The 17156-nt window shown below is 45.2% G+C and overlaps 1 long non-coding RNA gene across 1 annotated transcript in view; it reads left to right on the forward strand.

Moving 5' to 3' along the window:
• Positions 1-4622: 4622 nt before the first annotated feature.
• Positions 4623-17156, forward strand: part of LOC104674178 — a 37864-nt gene continuing 25330 nt past the window's right edge. Inside the window, exons 1-2 of the long non-coding RNA XR_749608.2 lie at positions 4623-5158; positions 5968-6075. This is a non-coding gene — a long non-coding RNA (uncharacterized LOC104674178). The remainder of the gene's footprint in view (positions 5159-5967; positions 6076-17156) is intronic.

A 17156-nucleotide genomic window follows, 5' to 3' on the forward strand; every position in this document is an offset into this window, starting at 1 on the left:
AGTTCTTATCAGTTCTGTCCCTCTAGAGAACCCTGACTAATATACAGAGTAACCAGTATATTCATAACCTCAAACATTTATCATTTCTTTATCTTTGGAACATTCAAAATCCTCTCTTCTAGCAATTTGAATGTATATGATAAATTGTTGTTGGCTGTAGTCACTCTATCATGCTGTAGAATAGTAAAGCTTTTTTCTCTTATCTAGCTATAATTTTGTATCCTTTAACCAACCTCTCCCTATTTTCCTTCCCCTCCTACCCTTCCCAGCCTCTAGTAACCACTATTCTACTTTCTATTTCTGTGAGATCAACTTTTTAAAAGACTTCATATATGGCCAGGCGTGGTGGTGGCTCACACCTGTAGTCCCAGCACTTTGGGAGGGCGAGGCGGTGGATCCCCTGAGGTTGGGAGTTCAAGACCAGCCTGACCAACATGGAGAAACTCCGTCTCTACTAAAAATACAAAAAAATTAACCAGGCGTGGTGGTGCATGCCTGTAATCCCAGCTACTGGGGAGGTTGAGGGAGGAGAATTGCTTGAACCCGGGAGGTGGAGGTTGTGGTAAGCTGAGATTGATCCATTGCACTCCAGCCTGCACAACACAGCAAGACTCCGTCTCAAAAAAATAAAATAAAAATAAAGCATAAAAAGATTTCATATATGAGTGAGAACATGTAATATTTGTCTTTCTGTGCCTGGCTTATTTTGCTTACCATAATGTCCTCCAGGTTCATCCATGTCAGGATTTTATTCCTTTTTGTGGCTGAATAGTTTTCCATTCGAATATATACCACATTTTTTTAACCATTCGTCTGTTGATGGATGCTTAGGTTGATTGATATTTTGGCTATTGTGAATGGTGCTGCAGTAAATATGGGAGTGCAGATGCCTCTTTGATATACTGATTTACTTTGAATAAATACTCAGTAGTAGGAGTGCTGGATCATATTGAATACTGTAATTTTAAATCCTGTTTGATTTTAATTGCATTACCTATCAATATTCCCACTCAACCTTAAAACTTTATAAACATCATTGCATGAACATACCATAATTTACTGTTGTTAGCTATTCAAGATTTTTTCCATTATACATTTTCTCTTACAAATAAGGGATAAGGTGACGTTTTTTACAATATAAACCTTTTTTCTGTAATTAGGTTGAAAAGGAGTAGCAGGCCAGGTGCAGTGGCTCATGCCTGTAATCCCAGCACTTTGGGAGGCATAGGTGGCTGAATCATCTGAGGTCAGGAGTTCAAGACCAGCCTGGCCAACATGGGGAAACCCTGTGTCTACTAAAAATACAAAAATTAGCCAAACGTGGTGGCGGGCGCCTGTAATCCCACCTAGTAGGGGTCTGAGGCAGGGAAAATCGCTTGAACCCAGGAGGTGGAGGTTGCAGTGAGCCGAGATTGCACCATTGCATTCCAGCCTGGGCGACAGAGAGAGACTCTGTCTCAGAAAGAAAGAAAGAAAGAAAGAAGAAAGAAAGAAAGAAAGAAAGAAAGAAAGAAAGAAGAGAGAGAGAGAGAGAGAGAGAGAGAGAGAAGGAGAAGGAAGGAAGGAAGGAAGGAAGGAAGGAAGGAAGGAAGGAAGGAAGGAAGGAGAAAGAAAGAAAGAAAGAAAGAAAGAAGAGAGAGAGAGAGAGAGAAGGAAGGAAGGAAGGAAGGAAGGAAGGAAGGAAGGAAGGAAGGAAGGAGAAAGAAAGAAAGAAAGAAAGAAAGAAAGAAAGAAAGAAAGAAAGAAAGAAAGAAAGAAAGAAAGAGAAAGAAAGAAAGAAAAGTTAAAAAGAAAAGGAGGAGCAAAGTTACTGGGTCGAAATGCACGAACCAAGTACTACTTTCTAATCAGATGTATTTTTAATATTAAGAAATGGTTACTAATTTTGTTAGGTGTTATGAAGGCACTTTGGTTATGTTTAAGCATTTATTGTCTATTAGAGATCATTTTCTTTTGAAATATCTGAAGAGTTGATGTCTGAAATTTATTTTTAAAAAGCTCTAGCAAAACAAACAGCGTTGATGGGGGTAGGAAATAGGTCAAACAATATCAGTGACAAAATAAAAATTGTTGTTGGATGACAGGTGCTTGGAAGTTCATGATTCTACTCTCTCTGCTTTTGGGTATGTTTGAAATTATCCACAATAAAATGGAGGGGAGGGGAGGGAAGGGAAGGGAAGGGAAAAGAAAGATGTATCTCTTTAGAATACTACTAGCCATTTATGAGAGTACTTAATTCACAGTGTCCTTATCATCCCTGTTATTCTCAAGAAAGAAAGAATGAAAGAGAAAGAAAAGAAAGGAAGAAGACTGACTATTAGTTTGATAAGAGTACAGTCTCTTTGATCCCTGGTGAGGTGGAATAACTTTTCAAAGGCCCTTTATCTCTTCATCAGTTGTAAAATGCTTCCTGGTCAGTACGTTCCTTTCTCCCTATCTTGTTACAATCTTTAGTGAATCTGTTTTATCCATAACATGCCTTCTAAGATGTCTAGAAAAGACAGTATCTACAAAAGAAAGCTTACTACCTCTCAATGCTTGTTAATAAATAATTTTTTTTCAGTGACAGGTCATGTGGATCAGCTGATGGTTTTAACACATGGAATTTCTACAAAATGCTTTAGCTGAGGTGAAAACATTAGTAACAATATATATTTGCTGCACACACTACACATATTATTTCATCCTCATATTCAGATGAAGAAACAGAGGTTGAGGGAGGTTAAGTACCTGGTTCAAGTCCACATGTAACAAAGCCAGAATTTAAATCCCAGATTTGATTCCAACCCTAAAGTTTTAGTCATTTTTGAAAACTTGCATGTCACTTTATTCTAAATAAAAGTTTTATTCTAAAACTGTATTTATTTATTTTTTGAAACAGAGTTTTCCTGTCACCCAGGCTGGAGTGCAATGGCATGATCTCAGCTCACTGCAACCTCCACCTTCCACGCTCAAGAGATTCTCCTGCCTCAGCCTCCCAAGTAGGGATTACAGGCACATGCTAATTTTTTGTATTTTTAATAAAGACGGGGTTTCACCATGTTGGCCAGGCTGGTGTTGAACTCCTGACCTCAGATGATCCACCCACCTCGGCCTCCCAAAGTGATGGGATTACAGGCGTGAGCCATCATGCCTGACCTATCCTAAAACTTTAATAAAACAGTTGTCTTGCTCCCTAATGTCCACGTTTCGTTGATTAATAGCCATCGTTGTGAACAACTACCTGGACCAAGAAGGTCAGCTGGATTCAGAGATATCCTTCAGTAATTCTTAATCTGAGATGTTCAGAAATCTCCTTGGAAATGTCTATTTCTGGAGAGACCATCACTGTCTCTCCCCTAGGTGGACAGAGCAAGAAGGTGAGCCATGACCTGGGTCCCCTGGAGCAGGAGAGGACAGCGGTAGGGGAGCCCAGGAAGGGATCAGGCACAGGACAGAAGCATGAGTTGAGACCCCAACATGGTGCTTGTGAGGCGCTTGCCGCACCTTCCCACAGGAGGCTGAGGAAACGGCTCTGAGAAATAGCTGCTAAAGTCTAAGATTCTGCCTCAGAAATCTTCTAATTTAGCCTTCCATTTAGATCCCACTGCAGCAGGCCTCCTCTATGGCACCCGGGAACGCCCCCTGCAGTGCTCCCCATTTTAACTCTAGAGGAATCATAAAATACAGGTCCGATTACATATTCGTCATCTCTCTATATAACCACCACGTGGGCGGTCCCACAGCTAAGGCCCTTCCTAGGAGGCAGCGACCCCTCCCTCCAACCCCATCTCTGCCTGCCCTACACACATACTCATCCCTCTCCCACCTCCTGCCTTCCACTTGCTGTTACTTTTTGTAAACAACCCTTTCTCCTGGTTTCCCCTAGCTGACAGCTGACACAGCCTCCTCTGAAGAATCCTGTCTCGACAACCCCTTGTCCCTAACAGTTTGCTCTCTCTGTGTGTTCTTAAGCCCCTTTGTTCCTACATCTTTCAGAGGGGGCTGTGAGGAGTCTGTGAGCGAACACCTAGTGCCTACCCTGGCAAACTGACTGCTCAATCATTGTGAGCTATATTTTATTTTATTAAAAAACTTCTTTTGAGACAGAGTATCGCTCCGTCGCCAGGCGTGATCTCGGCTCACTGCAACCTCCACCTCCCAGGTCCAAGCGATTCTTGTGCCTCAGCCTCCAGAGTAGCTAGGATTACAGGTGTTAGCACAACTAAGTTCCTCTTCAAAACTTAAGTTCCTGTTTATAAGTTGTAAGGTTATAAGCTAGCCCTTCTCCCTGCTTTCCCCTTTCTCCACTTTGGCTTTCAAAGTCCTCATCTCACTACCTTATTTGGAAAGAGTTTCAAACTTCCTTCCGTTCTGTAACCAACCCCCTTGCTGTGCCCATATGTGTCCAGGGATGCCTAGGCATGCCTTCCCTCCTGCCTAGTTAGTAACAGTCTCTCCTCTCTACTCCTCTTTTAGCAAATGGCATGTTTACCCTATTTGGAGAATTTTAAGTCTTAGCCAATCGGGTCAGCTTAGATTGTGAGGCCCAACTCCAGCCAATGGGGAAAGGCCACAGAAACAGGAACTTCCTTAGGGATAAAAACCTCTTCTCTCCTTTGTTGGGGTGCTCTTGTGATCGTGGCTGACACAGGCAGCACCCTTCTGTAGAAGTAATTGCCTTGCTGAGAAAACTATTTGCCTGAGTGCTGGTTCTTCTCTGCGGGACCGAGCGCTTGTTTCTAACACAGGCATGTGCCACCACGCCCAGTTAATTTTTGTATTTTTAGTAGAGATGGGGTTCTGCCATGTTGGCCAGGCTGGTCTCAAACTCCTGATCTCAAGTGATTCGCCCACCTCAGCCTCCGAAAGTGCTGGATTACAGGTGTTAGCCACCACGCCCAGCCATGCTTAATTTTAATGTGTATTATCTTTAGAATAATTTCTTTTTTAAACGTCTTTTGGAGCATTTTATTTTCTTTCTTGCTCTTGAAACCTGGCATATAGCAGGTGCCCAACAAATATCGAAGGAAGGAACGAGCGTGAGAGAGAGAAACGGTTTTCCAAGGGCCTACACAGGAAAGAGGGAGAAGGGCTCTAGGCATCTTCTGCAACTGCCCCCAGCAGCTTCAGGCTCCAGGCAGGGAGCAAGGAAGCTCTCAGTACCTGGAAATATCAGGTAAAGTGACCCGGAGAGACATTCCTGAGGTTGACTCACAACTTTGCCCACTGACTTTTACTCTCTCCAACTGAAGTTGCCTTTGGGGAAAAGCAGGACAATAGGAACTCCAAATTGGGTTTGGGTAGTATCTCGATCAACCCCTGTGTCTTCCTAGTCCCAGCTCTGCCCTGGTCCAATAGCTGTGTTTAGTGACTAGATCCAGGGGGAGACTGCTGTGGTCAACAGACATTTTAATAGTCTCAGAATAAAACTCTTTACTCTTCACCTAGTTTGTTTCTGGGCAGAACATGGCCAGATTCCAGCAGCCATCCCCATCTGTCTTCATTCCTCTTGTATTTTTTAGGGTCCCCTGACGTTCCTCAATATGAGGCTGAGAGCAGAGAATCAGGAGCAGATATCCTGGAACTAGACTCACAAAGTCATGCAATGTGCCAGCCCCAACGTTGGGCTGAGCACATACCTTATCTTACCCAATACCTACCTTCACCATTGAGTGAATACAGCCATCAGGCTTACGTTGTAGCAAAGAAAACCAAAGCCTCAGGTGACTTGGCCAAATGTCACATGGGTGGTAGCTGAGCTGCCATTGGCAGAGCTGGGTTTGGCTTCCTCCTCCCATAAAAATCTCATTTTGACCTTTCATTTTCTCATGCATAGAAGGAGGATAATTACACCCATCTCACAAGATACAAAAAAGAAAGTACATGAATGCACTTAACATTTTTAAAGGGCTAATACAGTGTTTCTTTCAATTATTAATATAAAAGAGAATTGATTGACACCTATTTTCCCACCCTTGCTTGTAGATTCTGTGTGCCCCCCACCACCATGATGTCAACTCTATGGATGCTTTTGTCTTTTTTTGGCCTGGACCCTATGGCAGAGGCTGCAGAGACAGGACTGGGGGCTTGAAGGTAATGCTAACAGCTTTTTTATGTTGTATGTATTTCAGAGCTTGCAAAACATGGCCACAGAGGGTATGGTCTTCCAACTTCATTTCTCTGTGACACAGGAATTCTTATACTCATTTCACAGAAAGCACCAGCAACCAAGGGGTGAGGGTTTAGGCCCCAGGCTTCTACGACAGTGTGCCCTCTTCCAGATCAAGTAGCCACTCATGGTTGATCTTTGACTCTGAGAGTTCCTAGCAGGGGATGGCAATGGAGTGCCTGGGTCAAATGCTGATTCTTCAGTTCTGCCAGGTCTGGATGGAGAGTCATTAGATCTGGTGTGAACTCCAGTAAGCTGTTGTTTTATATGGTTCACTGGCGACTGAGTCACTGGTGCCATGTGAATCACACGCTGAGAAATAGCAGAAGAGGATGCACAGCCCCTAGAAGTCTTGGACAGACAGTGGCAAGTCTTTACTAGAGATAAACTATAACTTGGGAGCTAGGGTAAGGTGGATCAGAGCATGCACAGATTGAAATATCTTTTACAGCTGGGGCATGGTGACTCACACCTGTAATCTTAGCACATTGAGAGGCTGAGGTGGGAGGATCATCTGAGGTCAGGAGTTTGAGACCAGCCTGGCCAACATGGTGAAACCCCATCTCTACTAAAAATACAAAAAAATTAGTTGGGCGTGGTGGCGGGCTACTTGGGAGGCTGAGGCAGGAGAATTGCTTGAACCTAGGAGGCGGAGGTTGCAGTAAGCCAAGATCAAGCCATTGCACTCTAGCCTGGGCAACAAGAGTAAAACTGCATCTCAAAAAAAAAAAAAAAAAAAAAAAAGAAATATCTTTTACTAGTCCATTTTGTGTTGCTATAAAAGAACACCTGAGACTGGGTAATTTATATAAGAAAGAGGTGTATTTAGCTCATGGTTCTGCAGGCTGGGAAGTTCAAGGGCATGGCTCTGGCTTCTGAAGAAGGCTTTCATGCTGTGTCATAATATGGCAGAGAAAGTCAAAGGGTAAGTGGACTCAAGCAAAGAAACGAAAACATGAAGAGTGTCCTGGCTTTGTAACAACCTACTCTCCTGGGAACTGATTCATTCCCAGTCCCTTGAGAGCAAGAACTCACTCACTTCCTCAAGAACTGCGCCAAGCCATTCATGAGGGACCTGCCCCCATGACCCGAACACTTCCCCCCACCCCTTAACACTGCCACACTGGGGATCACATTTCAATGAGATTGGGTGCAGATAAACCATATCTGAACCATAGTGTAGCTCAAGAATGTTTGGGGGCCCGGAGTGGTGGCGCATGCCTATAATCCCAGCACTTCGGGAGGCTGATGTGTGACAATCACTTAAGCTGAGGAGTTCAAGAGCAGCCTGGATAACAAAGCAAGACCCTGTCTCTATTTTAAAAAAATTAAAAAGAATGTTTTGGCTTTGCAACATTCCAGAACATGTCCGTTAATTTCTAAACATTAAAAAATGTATATTCCATTTGTATAAGATGCCTAGTCAGACTCAAAGACGCAGGAGGAAGAATGGTGGTTGTGAGGGGTTGGGGAAGAAAGAAATGGGGAGTTATTATTCAGTGGTACAGAGTTTCAGTTTGGGAGGTTGAAAAGTTCTGGAGATAAATGGTGATGATGATTGCACTACAGTGTGAATGTACTTAATGTCATAGATCTCTACACTTAAAAAATAGTTAAAATGGTAAATTTTATGTGTGTACTTTACCACAACAAATATGTATAAATACACACACAGAGAGACACAAACACACATAAAGGAAAGTTTCTCTCAGTATGACATAAAATCTGGAAACTACAAATTAAAAAATTAAATTAATACATTGCCAACGTAATAATCAAACTTCCTGCATGGAAAAAAACCCATAAAATAAAAAGGCAGGCTGGGTGCAGTGCTCATGCTTGTAATCCTAACACTTTGGGAGGCTGAGGCCAACAGATCCCTTGAGTCCAGGAGTTCAATACCAGCCTGGGCTCAGCCTGGTGAAACCCCATCTCTAACCAAAAATACAAAAATTAGTCAGGCATGGTGGTGTGCTCCTGAGTCCTAGCTACTTGGGAGACTGAGGTGGGAGAATCACTTGAACCCAGGAGGCGGAGGCTGCAGTGAACCGAGATCATGCCACAGCACTCCAGCCTGAGTGACAGAGTGAGACCCTGCCAAAAAAAAAAAAAAAAAAATTAAAAGGCAAAGAACAAAGTAGGACAATGTTTGCAAAATCAATGATACATCTGAGTTCTTTATACTATGAAGAAACAGACCCACAATGCTGGAGAAAAATGACTTTTAATTCAATCATTTTCCTCTCATTTAGCACATACGTATTTAACACCTGTGTACCAGGCACAATTCTAAGTACCGGGAATATAGCAAAAATGAAAAATAATGATAAGACAAGGAGATTCCATTCTAGTTGGGGAAAATGACAATAAATAAAATGAGGGAAACGTGGCATGTTGGAGGTTGTAAGTGGAGTGGAGAAAGACAAAGCAGGCAAGGAGGATGTCAGAGTTATGACACCAGGCAGAGGCTCAACAGGTTCCTCAGAGAAAGTGGCATTTGAGCAATACCTTGGAGAAGGGGAGCCCTTCACACAGGGAGGACTGGGACTGAAGGAACAGGAAGGGCAGACCCTGAGGAGGCGCCTGGGAGGCAGTATCAGGGTGGTTATAAGGTTTCTCGGGACTGTCTAGGTGCAGGTAAGCCCTTACAAAGGCTGTGACTCTTATTTCAAGTGAGACAGGAGCCACTGCAAAGTACTGAACAAAGGGTCACATAACCTGGTTTCTGTTTATTTATTTATTTATTTATTTTTTTAATTTTTGAGACAGAGTCTTGCTCTTTTACCCAGGCTGGAGTGGGGTGGTGGGATCTCAGCTCGCTGCAACCTCTGCCACCTGGGTTCAAGCAGTTCTCCTGTCTCAGCCTCCCGAGTAGCTGGGATTACAGGTGCATGCCACCACGGCCAGCTAATTTTTGTAATTTTATTAGAGATGGGGTTTCACCATATTGGCAAGGCTGGTCTTGAACTCCTGACCTCAAGTGATCCACTTGCCTTGGCCTCCCAAAGTGCTGAGATTACAGGTGTGAGCCACCACGTCCGGCCTGGTTTCTGTTTTAGAAGAACCACTTTGACCACTGGATTGAGAAAAGACAGAGGGGACAAAGGGAGAAGCGGGATAACCCAGGTGAGAGGTAGGGGTGGCGTGGACCACAGCAATCACTGTGGAGGTGGAGAAGGTGGAGAAATGGTTGGATTTTGATTGTGTGTGAAGGCAAGCCTGAGATTTCTTGACAGATTGGCTGTGGAGTACATGAGAGAAAGAGACATTGATGATGACTCCATTTTTTGACTTGTGCAAACTGGAAAGGTAACCTGCTTTTCATCGAGATGGAGAAGACGATAGTCCAAATGGGTTTGGGGAAGATCAGTTTGGTTTTGGAAATACTAACTTTGAAATGCCTCTAGGATTTGAGGAGGCAGCTGGCTACACAGGGCGGAGTCCAGGAGAGAGGTCAGGGCCTGGAGATAGATCCTCAGGAATTAACAGCATATGGATGGCATTGAAAATCAGGAGACTCAGTCCCTTGCCAAGGAGTGGAAGTGGTCTGAGGACTGAGGTCTAGGGCAGGTCAAAGTTGAAAGGTCAGGCAGATGGCGGGAGCTTTGAGGTGGGACAAAAACCACAGGGGTCTGGTGTTCTGGAGATCACGTGAAGAAAGATGAGAGGGAGGAGGGAGCAATCTGCGGATGAGCAGCGTCAGATGCTGTTGCTGGGCCAGGACTGAGGACTTAGCACTGGATGTAGTAATAGCAACAAGATTATTATTGGTGACCCGCAAGGAGCCTGGGGGTGAAAACCTGAAAGAGACAACCAAGTGTTCTTAAAACGCGCAGTAAAATTTGAAAATGCTCCATAAAATACACACATAACATTTACCGTTTTAACTTTAACTTTACAGGTAAAGATAGGCACTATTATCATCCCCATTTTATAGATGAGAAAACTGAGACACAGAAAGGTCAGATGACTAGTGAATGGTGGAGCCAGGATTTGAACCCTAGTAGTCTATCTCAAGATTACAAGGACTGCTGCATGCAGTGGCTCACATCTATAATCTCAGTGCTTTGTGAGGCAAGGCGGGAGGATTGCTTGAGCCCAGGAGTCCAAGACCAGCCTTGGCAACATAGTGAGACCTCCATCTCTACAGAAAATAAAAAGCCATATTTAGTGGCGTGTGCCTGTAATCCCAGCTACTTGGGAGGCTGAGGCAGGAGGATCCCTTGAGCCCTGGAGGTTGAGGCTTCAGTGCGCCAAGATTGCACTACTGCATTCTTGCCTGAGAAATAAAGCAAGACCCCGTCTCTGAAAAGAGAGAGAGAGAGAGAGAGATTATAAGCGCTATGAAAAAAAAAAATGCAAGCCGGGTGCAGTGGCTCACCCCTGTAACCCCAGCACTTTGGGAGACTGAGGCGGACGGATCACTTGAGGTCAGGAGTTTGAGACCAGCCTGGCCAACATGGTGAAACCACATCTCTACTAAAAATGCAAAAACTAGCCAGGTGTGGTGATGGGCACCTGTAATCTCAACTACTAGGGAGGCTGAAGCAGGAGAATCGCTTGAACCCAGGAGGCAGAGGTTGCAGTGAGCCAAGCACTATACTCCAGCTTGGGCCACACAACAAGATTCTGCCTCAGGAAAAAAACAAGAAAGAAAAAGAAAAAAAAAAAGGGTACTTCTCTGAGATCCAAATGACAGGAGAAACTCTGGGCAGAAGCTCTTTGGTGGCAAGCACAAGGCCATCTGATGAAGAGTTCTGGGTGTGCTCATGGAACAGGAAGAAGTCCAGTATATTGGCTGTGGTGACTGAGAAAGAAGAATTGAGTTGTGGACTGAGTGAATATCTGACTGCCTTCGAGCTGTGGTTCTCTCCTGGCGTGATGACTTCTCCAGGTGGCAGGGAGCACACTGCCACATCTTATCCCAGTACATGATCATTCTGTTCTTGAGGATATTATTCCTTAGGTTGAGCTCTGCTAGATTCTCCCCTTAGCCATCATCTCTTCTGTATTAACAGACCCCTAAGATTTTAGCTGAGCAATGGCCACTTGGAATAAAGACTACATTTCCCACCTTCCCTTGCATAAAACACAGCCGTGTGACTAGATCCCAGCCAATGGGCCATAAGCAAAAATGGTGTATGCCTCTTCCCAGGCCATGCCCTTCCCCTCCTGCCTCCTGGTGCTTGGACAAGTTATGAGCCTAGTTGGACCTCGTGGATAAGGGTTCTGCCCTAGGGATGGTGAAATGGCAGTGAGAAGAAGGCTGGCTTTTTGGGTGGTACACAGTAGTCTCGTCAGGTCAGGAGTGTCCCATGGAATAAAATAAACCTCCAATTGTTTGAGCCAATGTTTCTCAAGCTTACCTGAACATTAGGATCACTGTGGAGCTTTAAAATATATATATATACTGCCGGGTGCAGTGGCTCATGCCTGTAATCCCAGCACTTTGGGAGGCCGAGGCGGGCTGATCACAAGGTCAGGAGATCGAGACCATCCTGTCTAACATGGCGAAACCCCGTCTCTACTAAAAATCCAAAAAAAAAAAAAAAAAAAAAAAAAAAATTAGCCGAGTGTGGTGGCGGGTGCCTGTAGTCCCAACTACTAGGGAGACTGAGGCAGGAGAATGGTGTGAACCTGGGAGGCGGAGCTTGCAGTAGCCGAGATCACGCCACTGCACTCCAGCCTGGGCAACAGAGTAAGACTCTATCTCAAAAAAACAAAAACAAAAACAAAAACTGATGCTTGCCACTTCTCCTAAATTTCTGATGTAATTGGCCTAAGGTATAGCCTGGCATTGGATAATTTTCTGAGACAGAATCTCGCTCTGTTGCCCAGGCTAGAGTGCAGTGGCACAATCTCAGCTCACTGCAACCTCCGCCTCCTAGGTTCAAGCAATTTTCCTGCCTCAGCTTCCCAATAGCTGGCATTACAGGCACCTGCCACCATGCCCGGCTAATTTTTTGTATTTTTAGTAGAGATGGGGTTTCATCAAGTTGGCCAGGCTAGTCTTGAATTGCTGACCTCAGGTGATACACCCACCTCGGCCTCCCAAAGTGCTGGGATTACAGGCATGAGCCACTGGTGGCTCCTGGCCGGCATTGGATATTTAAAATGCTCCCCAGCCATGGTTGAGAACCCTTGGTTTATGTCACTGGTAATTTGGGTTTCTGTTAAACACTTAAAACTGTATCCCGGTGTGTCCAAGCTCAGGTGGGGCTTGGCTCTTAAAAGCTGTGCCTTGAGAACAGAGTCAAACTGCTCTCACTGGACAGGCCTTCAAATCAAAAGTCAGGGCCGGGCACAGTGGCTCATGACTGTAATCTCACCTTTGGGAGGCCAGGTGGGAGGACAGCTTGAGCCCAGGAATTCGAGACCAGCCTGGACAACATGGTGAAACCCTGTCTCTACAAAAAAATACAAAAATTATCCAGGTGTGGTGGTGCATGCCTGCAGTCCTAGCTACTCGAGGGCTGAGGTGGATTGCTTGAGACCAGGAGGTCACAGCTACAGTGAGTCATGATTGTGCCACTTCACTCCAGCCTGGGCAGCAGAGTGAGACCTCATCTCTACAAAATAACAACAACAACAATAACAAATTAGCTGGGTGTGGTGATGCGTGCCTGTAGTCCCAGCTACTTGGGAGGCTGAGGTGGGAGGATTACTTAAGACCAGGAGGTTGAGGCTGCAGTGAGTCATAATCATGTCACTGCACTCCATCCTGGGCAAAAGAGTGAGACTGTGTCTCAAAAAAACAAACAAACAAAACCCCCAAAGTCAGGTGACAGGCCTCTTCCTAATTATGTCTTGTTCATCCCTTCACTGGGATGAGGGCCAATCAGGAGGATATTCACCAAGATTGTGATCCTGGAGGAGAAACTTGATAGGAACAGTTTCCAGGTGGGTAGAGGAGGTAAGGGGGGAACAGACAGACAAGCTAGGGAGCATGGCAGCTTGAGAAAAGGCCAGGAGTTCATTTGTGACTCCTGAAAAGCAGAACAGGCACATGTGGGTTCTCAAGAATTAAGGATCAACTGGATCAGTTGGTGGAGGGCCTGGTATGCCAAGCTCATGAGTTTGACTTTGAAACTGAGGATGTCCAGGGACTTTCAGAGGATGTTAAGCAGGGAAGAAATAGCACGGCCAGATTTATGTTGTAAAATATTCTGTCATGACAGCATGAGTTGGCTCGAGACCGGAGGTGGGCAGACCAGTTCTGAGGTCCTGTGAGAGGTGGTAGGGACCAATGAATGCAACCTGTTTGTGTCTGAAGTTTTGCTAGATGTCTCACATTGTTGATTTACTTTAAGTCTCCAACAAACCTAGAGTTCTGTCAACATTTATATAGCTTCGAAGCTAGTTCCTACTCAACCTGCATTTGTCCATCCAGAGCTTAGGGATCTGGGGGAATAGTTGCAGGTCCCTTCTAGAATAGTCCCTTCCTCTTAGGAGTTGCTTGGGAGATATCAGTAGAATGAACCATGGCCCAGGTGCACTTTATCTTAGTGCCAGCCTGTCCCTGAAGCAGTCAGGGTGGGGCCAGTACAGGAGAAGGGTTGAAATAAATCTAAAACCTCACCACAGTCTATCTCAAATATTAATGTTTGTGTGAATTACTTTGGCTTCTTGTTAAAGCATGAATTCTGGTCCAGCAGGTCTGGAGTAGAACCCGAGACACTGCATTTCTGCTGGTGCTCCTGGTCCTGTAGCCACTATGAAAGGGGAGGCATGTGGTTCTCAGCTTTGACTGCACTTTGGAATCATCGGGAGGCTTAAAAAAATCCTGAGGCTTGGGCTCCACACCCACAGGTTGTGATTTGCAGGGCTGGAATGCTGCCTGTGTATTGGCTGCTTTTCCTTTTTTTTAAGGTCACATTATTATTCTATTGTGCTATCAAGATCAAGAAGCAATGTCTTAGACTCACCTATGAGTGTTCAAAATATAGGTTCTTAAAACTTTGGATTCTTTAAATCTTGGAAGTAGTGGATGGGTGGTGCACACCTATAGTCCCAGTTACTGGGGAAGCTGAGATAGGAAGATCTCTTGAGGCCAGGAGTTGGAGGTTGCAGTGCACTATGATCACACTTGTGAATAGTCACTGCACTCCAGCCTGGGCAACGTAATATGACTTCCTCTCTGAAGAAAAGAAAGAGGCCGGGTGCAGTGGCTCACGTCTGTAATCCCAGCACTTTGGGAGGCTGAGGCAGGAGGATCACTTGAGGCCAGGAGTTCGACTCCAGCCTGGCCAATGTGGCAAAACCCCGTCTATTAAAAATATGAAAATTAGACAGGTGTGGTGGTGCACGCCTGTAGTCCCAGGTACTTGGGAGGCTGAGTCAAGAGAATCACTTGAACCCAGGAGGTGGAGGTTGCAGTGAGCTGAGATCGCACCATTGGACTCCAGCCTGGGTGACAAGAGTGAAACTCCATCTCAAAGCAAAAAACAGAAAAAAAATAACAAACAAAAAACTCCAAAATCAGCTGGGCGTTGTGGCACATGCCTGTAATCTCAGCTACTCAGGAGGCTGAGGCAGGAGAATTGCTTAAATGCAGGAGGCAGAGGTTGCAGTGAGCTGAGATTGTGACACCACACTCCAGCCTGAGCGTCTCAAAAAATAAATAAATAAATAAATAAATAAATAAAGGAAGAAAAACAACTTGAAAGAGGCCTTGCAAGAAATGTGCACTACTGCAGGTAAACAGCCCTTACACTTGGAAAAGGGGCCTGTGGGTCCTGGTGATGCCAGAGTGCAGTGATTATGGCGAAGCTGCCTGAGGGTCATGATTACTGGAATTGGATAGAGCTGATTGGACCTCCAGGCTAGTATTTTCCAGCAACCCTGTAATAGTGGGTCAATCACATTTAAAAAACCCTTAACTCTTTTACTTGCCTTTCCCACTAAGATTAACATTTACCTGTGTGATTACTTTTAAAGAATAGATTCCCAAAGTGGAATTTTCAAGACAAATTATCTTTTGAATTTAGATAGATACTGACAAAAAAAAAAGTCATAAAGATACATTTCTAACAACAGCCTATGAGAGAATTCTTTCATCACACTTTTGCTTACACACATAAATCTTTTTAACGTTTTCCGTGTGATAGCAGAAAAATGGGATCCACTGTTGGTTTCGTTTGTATTTCTTTCTTTACTTTTTTTTTTTTTTTTTTTAACGGAGTCTTGCTCTGTAGCCCAAGCTGGAGTGCAGTGGCAAATGATCTCGGCTCACTGCAACCTCTTCCTCCTGGGTTCAAGCGATTCTCCTGCCTCAGCCTCCCGAGTAGCTGGGACTACAGGTGCGAGCCACCATGCCCAGCCAATTTTTGTATTTTTAGTAGAGACGGGGTTTCACCATGTTGGCCAGGATGGTCTCGATCTCTTGACCTCTTGATCCGCCCGCCTTGGCCTCCTAAAGTGCTGGGATTACAGGCGTGAGCCACCATGCCCGGCCTGTATTTCCGATGAGTAGCTAAATTGAGTTATTTTCTTTTTTTTTTTTTTAAACTACTTACAATTCACCTATGATTTGCCTGATTATACCCATTACATGGAAATCCTTTGATTCAGTAAGCCTCAGTTTCCTCCTCCATAAAATGGGGGCCATAATATCTCCCAAGGTTATTGAAGGTATTCTATGAGATACCACGAATATAAACTGCCTAGTATAGGACATGGTATGCAGCAGGTCTTCCAGAAACGCTGGTTTTGAAACTTACCCAGGAGCCACCCTCTGGCTGCCCAGCAGGTCTGCGCCTCCGACGAATCCATTAGTCCCGAGGGCGGAGTGAGTGGTAATTAACCTAGGAGAGCGACGGACTCCTCTCGCCCCTCCTCCTCCTCCTTCACCAGCATCTCCCGCAAGCCACACCTCCATCGCCGGTGGTTCTCATGCCCAGCCCACCCTCCCGCATCTGTCACAAGAGGATCAGTCACCGCACTGGACTGACTCGGTGACACTCAGTCCCCCACCCTCCATCCCAAGGCCCTTGCCCGGGAACGCAGAGCGCCGCGGGCCCGCGGAGCTCCCACTTAGCCTCAGCGTCTGTTGTCACCACTTAGCCACTCGGAACTTTTCTTCCTCCTGGGCCAGGTCTTTGTACCGACAGTTCCTGCCGCCGCTCCCAGCTGCGCCCGAGCCAGAGTCCCTGCCCCAGTACCAGAATACAGACGGCATCCTCCTATCTTTCATCTCCAAACCCTCCGGCCGCCCTGCGCCCCGACTCCCCGCTGATTCCTATAGACCGGCAGCTAGGGTCAAACGCCTGGGAGAAAGGAGGCATTCCCAGCCCTCTTCCACCCCCTGGGCAGCCCAAAACCCCTATACAACAAAGGCGTTTCTTGATTACTTGAATAATAACCATACTTTTATATTTGCAAAACACGTTGTCCTCACCGGATCAAATGCCAGCCTCTAAGTCCTTGTCATAGGCATAGTCAATGTCCACATTTAAACATAAACATTATAAAGTTTTTATATGCTGCGTGTTTTACTAAAGGTTTTTTTCTGTACCTTTCTCCCCCATCATATAATCATAAGAAATATAAATCACACATATTTGTATGACCCTTTAACTCTTAGTTGTCTCTTAGTCCTCAGAATAACCCTACCACAGGACTGTGCCCATTTTAGAACTGAGAGAACTGAAGTTGTGATTTCATTTTTGTTTCCGTTTATTGAATTCTATTTACCAGGTTCTACACTAAATTTTTTTTTGAAACGGAGTCTCTCTCTGTTGCCCAACCTGGAGTGTAGTGGCATGATCTCAGCTCACTGCAAGCTCTGCCTCCCGGGTTCAGGCCATTCTCCTGCCTTAGCCTCCCGAGTAGCTGGGACTACAGGCGCCCGCCACAACGCTCAGCTAATTTTTTGTATTTTTAGTAGAGACGGGATTTCACCGTGTTAGGATGGTCTCGATCTCCTGACCTCGTGATCCGCCGGTCTCGGCCTCCCAAAGGGATTACAGGCGTGAGCCACCGTGCCCGGCCTCTACACTAAATATTA

This window comes from Rhinopithecus roxellana, chromosome 17, assembly GCF_007565055.1.
Source record: "Rhinopithecus roxellana isolate Shanxi Qingling chromosome 17, ASM756505v1, whole genome shotgun sequence".
In the NCBI taxonomy this organism is placed as follows: Eukaryota; Metazoa; Chordata; class Mammalia; order Primates; family Cercopithecidae; genus Rhinopithecus; species Rhinopithecus roxellana.